This window comes from Palaemon carinicauda, chromosome 20, assembly GCF_036898095.1.
Source record: "Palaemon carinicauda isolate YSFRI2023 chromosome 20, ASM3689809v2, whole genome shotgun sequence".
Classification (NCBI taxonomy): Eukaryota; Metazoa; Arthropoda; class Malacostraca; order Decapoda; family Palaemonidae; genus Palaemon; species Palaemon carinicauda.
The window spans coordinates 90,293,711-90,300,120 of NC_090744.1; the positions used below are offsets into that span (position 1 = coordinate 90,293,711).

The 6,410-nt window shown below is 29.8% G+C and overlaps 1 long non-coding RNA gene across 1 annotated transcript; it reads left to right on the forward strand.

The window, feature by feature from the left end:
• The first annotated feature begins 1,001 nt into the window (after positions 1 to 1,001).
• On the forward strand, positions 1,002 to 3,660 carry LOC137659526 (uncharacterized). Its single transcript, XR_011047567.1, has 3 exons — positions 1,002 to 1,083; positions 3,141 to 3,220; positions 3,328 to 3,660. It is a non-coding gene; the product is annotated as an uncharacterized lncRNA (long non-coding RNA).
• The last annotated feature ends 2,750 nt before the right edge of the window (positions 3,661 to 6,410 follow it).

Genomic DNA, 6,410 nt, shown 5'->3' on the forward strand with positions numbered 1-6,410 from the left:
TTCCTGTTAAGAACTACAGTGAAAATGAGATAAGTGTTAATAATACTTAAGGCAATAACCCACTTTAGTTTTAAGTGTGCTTAAGAGACCTTTGGATATTCAGTGTTTTATATATTGCTGTCTGGGAGTTATTTAACGGTCTCAGAATTCGGGTATTAATGTTTTAAAGTGCAACAGTTTGAATGTAAAAGCAAACAAGGATGTTTGGAATCCGAGAAGTTTAATTAACTTGCCAGTCGTAATATATATGATATTATATGTTTGGTTCCCAGTAAGCAGCCAGATTAGAGTATATTTATTTTAATGCCCAGACTTCGTGAGTCATAATCGTATAATATATTTTTTGCTAGTGCCCAGAGCAGGGAACAATACATAATATATATATATATATATATATATATATATATATATATATATATATATACGTATATATAAATATAAATATATATAACTATATATATATAAATTTATATATATGTATATATATATATATATATATATATATATATATAAATATAAATATACACATATATTTATATATATAAACATATATATATATATATATATATATATATATATAAATATATATATACATATATATATGCATATATATGTATATATATATATATATATATATATATATATATATATATATATATATATCTATTTATATATACATTTATAAATATATATATATATATATATATATATATATATATATATATGTATGTATATATATACACACACACACATATATATATATATATATATATATATATATATATATAGAGAGAGAGAGAGAGAGAGAGAGAGAGAGAGAGAGAGAGAGAGAGAGAGAGAGAGAGAGAGAGAATAAATATCTTTGGCTCTTGAACCCTAACGGTAAGGATGGTGCACAAATATGGTTTCATGACCCTTTTACGTTGTGAGCTGACGTGCTCTTAGGAGGTGAGGCAATGGTGCGCTGATTTGCCAAGAACGTGGGTCAATGCGACTTCTGAGCTTCTCAGATCTTGACGTAGCGTCTTTCAGGACAGTACTTCGTACTTTGTCTCCTCCTCCTGCAAGACACAAAACATGGTCGTAAGTTGGATTGAATTAGAAGTTTAGGCATCGAAATATTATTTTTAAATGTCACGAGTTCTTGATAATAGAAAATCATTGTTACCGTATTTAAAGAAATAATCGTTAAATGTTTAGATGAAGTTTTTGTAGCAAAGATCTATGCACTTTAATCATAATGGGTGTGGATGATGATGATAAATATATATATATATATATATATATATATATATATATATATATATATATATATACATATATATATATATATATATATATATATATATATATATATATATCAATCATCATCATCATTATCATCATCATCAGCCGTAATTGTCTACTGCAGGTCAAAGGCCTGAGACATGAACTCCTACTCACATCTTTTCATGGTCTTTCAATGACATCTATGCATAATTTTTCTTTAGCACGTTAATCCATTGTCTTCTTTTCCTTCCCCTGCTTCATTTGCAAATTTTAGGGACCCATTCTGTTATTCTTAATGTCCATATGTTATCTGTTATTCTCATCATATGTCCTGCCCAAGTCCATTTCTTTTTCTTACTTGTTCATAGAATATCCTCTAATTTAGTTTGCTCTTGTATCTATGTTGCTCTTTTTCTGTCTCTTAGTGTTATTCCCAATGTTATTCTTTCCATAGTTCTTTGAGTTGTAACTAGCTAATGTTATAAGGATTTAGTAAGGCTCCAAGTTTCTGATGCTTGAGTTAGTGCTGGGAGGACTATCTGATTAAATACTTTTCTTTTTAAAGATTGTAGCATTTTACTTTTCATAATCACGTTTTTTTTTATCAAAATTATTTCATCCTGTGCTTATGCCTATTTTTATATCGGCCTCATGTACTGAGGAAATACTTACTGACTGCCCTAACTACGTATACTCATCGACAATATCTAGAGGTTTGCCTTTAATCATTATATGATATCTTTGCATTTTCATTGAATATTATCTTATTATACTCATATTCATTTTCAGTTCTATATTTCTGCCTTCTCTATTCAAATCTTCTATCATCTGTGCAAATGCACCCAGGATTCAATTAATACAACTATGTCGTTTGGAAATCTTTAGTTGCTAAGGTATTTCCCATTAATGTTAATTCCTACATTTTCTCAATTTAAATTCTTAAAACCTTTTATACACGATGTGAACAATTTAGGAGAGATAGGGTCATCAAAAATTTCACACTATATTTCTGTAGTTTTAGGATTTTTCTTCTTCCTATATTGATATCCTCAAGTGTTCTAACATAAGATTCCTGTATTCCTTGTCTTTAAAGTGTTTCCATTACAGTTATGACAGGACAAAAGGTTTTGTCAAAGTCTATTAATGCCATACATAGTGGTTTTCCATACTCTTGATTTTTCCAACAGAGTATGGAAAACCACTATGTAGTACGTGAATATGGTCAGTTGTTGAATACCCACTTCCAAAGCGTACCTGCTCTCTTGGTTGATTAAAGTTCAGCTGTTCATCTATTCACCCTAATATGACCTTAGTGAACTTATTGATCTGTGATTTTTCGGGTGTTTCCCTTTTTGTGAAATATTGTAATAGATAAAGTTTTTCCAAGCTGTAGGTATAGAGCATTCTTACAGACATTTGGTGTAAAGTTCAGAGAGTTTTACCGTTATGAAATCTCTAGTTTTTAGACCGTCTTTTCCCACTGCTTTGCTTGCTTTCATGCATTTTACTTTTCCTACTGCTGCTTTTGGAACCGGCTCAGTTGTTTCATTATTTTTATTGGCAAAGTTATTTCTTTTAGAAAACCTATACAATCACTCCACCTCTAATGTTGATAATTTGTTTCTGATAACAACAGTTATATGTGTAAAGAATTGCAAATTTATTTCATCTATTTGTAGAAGATGTTATCAAACCTGTTTCTGAATGTCTTTAGCATCGATCACAATTTTACCTGCCCAAGAAACAGAAACTCTTTCAGACAGTTTCATATCTTCATATAAAAAGGTAGTCAAACAAGAACAGAATTCAGTCTAAAACCAATGACAATAATTACTATATCTCACAGCCTCTCTATCTCTCTATCTTTGCAGGTCCGAATTGAAAACCTCCTCAACCATGTTTCATAGAACACTGCTCTTAGTGGCATTTGCCGTCTTGACATCAGCGAAAAGTAAATAGAGCTTCAAAAATTTTGTTTTTCTGCCTTATCATTTATATAATTGATTACTGTTGCTTACTTTGCTCATTTATTTGATCTTACCTATTCGTTCCTTTCAGAAATACAATCTCCTACTGGAGCCACTCATGTCCGTATAGAGGGGCCTAACTGTTGCGTGCTTCCGCTAGACCACATTTATTACTGCTGCCAATCATTGCGAAGAGCTGGTGGTCCTTTAACCACGGGTTCGAGTTGTTGCCTGTATTTTTAGCCATACATCATGAAGCATTCTTTTTTTACATCTTTTGATTACATAATTTTGGAATTTAAAAATCTAAATACGCAATAACATTTGCTTTATTTATACTATTTTTATACATAAAAACCGGATAATATAATCTATCTTATAAAGAAAAAGCACTCGATTTTAATATCTGGGATATTAACGATTTAAAAAACCAAACAATGTTAAATAGAAGAAATGACTGAAACATCAAGGAAAATTAGGGATTGCTTCCATGCAATAGTTGGCCATATCGGAATGATCAAATAAAGTATTTCAATTAGTCTGTTAGAATGTTGTTTATCCTTATTATTCTAACCTTTTAAATAATGACTGAAGTTTCACCTATGACTTTACAATATTTCGTTTCACATAAATCTATTTATGAATACTGTACTGTATTGGAAAATATTCCTTATAGCAATGCAGCAGACATTTCGATTATTATTTCTTTACAACTCTGGTATACTAAGATTTATTTAATTTTTGATTATTGCTACATTCACAACTGAAAAGTTATATATATATATATATATATATATATATATATATATATATATATATGTATATATATACATATATATATATATAAATTATATATATATATATATATATATATATATATATATATATATATATATATATATATATATATGTATGAATGTATGTATGTATTTATATATATGGATATAATATATATATATATATATATATATATATATACATACATATAATTATATATAGATACATAATTATATATATAAATATATAATTATATATCGATATATAATTATATATATAAATATATATATATATATATATATATATATATATGTATATATATATATATATATATATATATATATATATATAAATATACATACATATAATTATATATAGATATATAATTATATATATATATATATATATATATATGTATATATATATGTAAATATATTATATATATATTATATATATATATATATATATATATATATATATATATATATATATATATAATGACCTTAGATGTCAGGATTCCAGGAAACTACAAATTAATCAATCAATCGATATAGTAGGTTACACTAGGTTGGTCAAGGCACCAGCCAACCGTTGAGATACTAGTGCTAGAGTTATTGGTCCCTTTTAACTGGCCAGATAGTACTATATTCGATCTCTTTCTGGCTACAAATAATTTTTCCTTTTGCTACACATGCACCAAATAGCCTGGACTATTGTTTACACATTTTCCCCTTTCCTCATATACTAGACAGCAATATAATAACTGAAAAGTTCTGTTTGCTCACGGGGTTAATTATTGTATTGTAATTGTTCAATGGCTACTTTCCTCTTGGTAACGGTAGAAGAACCTCTTTAGCCATGGTAATTAGTGTAGGAGCCGATCACTCCAAAATCAAACCATTGTTCTCCAGTCTTGAGTAATGCCATAGCCTCTGTACCATAGACTTGAACTGTCTTGGGGTAAAGTCCTGTTATATGAGGATACACTCAGGTACACGATTCTATCTTTTTTCATATTTCTTTTCTCAATAGACTATAATCCTTTCTGGGGACCTTATAGGCCTTATAGTGTTTCTCGAAATTAAAAATCATGTCGAGAATCAGGCCTAAAATATTAAAGTACTCATAGAGGTAAAAAAAAAAAGAATATCAATGCTGAGATCCGGATGTTGAGCAGCCACTGTCCTCGACCTATTTACAATCATACTTTGAGTTTTGTTAGGATTCAACTTCATCCCCTATAATTTGAATCATAAACTAATTTTAGATAGATCTCTATTAAGGGATTCAGCAACCTCCAATCTACATTCAGGAGATGGAATTGATACAAAGAGAGTAACATCAGCTGCATATGCAACGAGCTTGGTTTTAGTCTAAACCCCATGTCATGTGTATATACTATGTAAAGTAATGGGTCAAGAACGCTTCCTTGAGGAACAGCAGATATCACATTCCTATGCTCACTATGTTGCGCATCAGCTCTGCGGTTTATTAATTGAAGATTCAATAATGATGCTAAGAAAAGTCCCACCCACTCCCAACTGTTGAAATTGAAAACAAGGGCCTCATGATTAATACTGTCAAAGCCAGCGCTAAAATCAAGGAAAATCATATTAACTTCCTGACCACAATCACGTGATTTTCGTACAGCATTGGACATTGTAAGAAGGGCATCACATACTCCAAGGCCTTTACGAAAGACAGATTGCACACTAGGGAACAGATGATTACCTTCAACAAACCTAATCAGACGTTTCTCCAAAATTTGTTAAAATATTTTAGATGATAAGGAAGTTATGAAAACTGGGTGGTAATCAGTTGGACTTGATATGCCATAAACGCATGTACCTTATGGAACAACAATGCTAATTCTCCAGCAAATGCTAAAAGAGCATATCATTGAAGTTTGAAGTCTTTTTATTTAGACCACCCAAGCATTTTGGAAGAAAATATTTGTTTTATGTTTACCTTCTTTATCCCACATAACTCACAGCTTAAATCATCTTCGTTTACTCTTTTAAAGTTACTCCTCAATTGTTGCTCGTTAAGCCTAGCCTTCATTGTTACAATAGCCTCTCTTATCTGAATCCCAACTTCGTCATCCCTTTCCGATTTATGGCTAGAATTATTCTGGTTTTATTGGTCCTATTATCGGTAATTTTCGTTTGATTTTTTTTCTTTTGTTAGATAACCTTTTTATTTGGCTACATTTATGAAATGGAATTCATGCATCAGAATTCTCATCTTCTTGACGAGATGTGATGTGAATGAGCTCAATAATTTCCCTATTATGTTTGGGATGTGTAGTTTCCCTCGCTGAATGTTGCTCACTATCCCGGTACTTACTGTTTTTAATTTTTTTTAAGAATAGCTATTAGTAACCAGAACTACAAAATT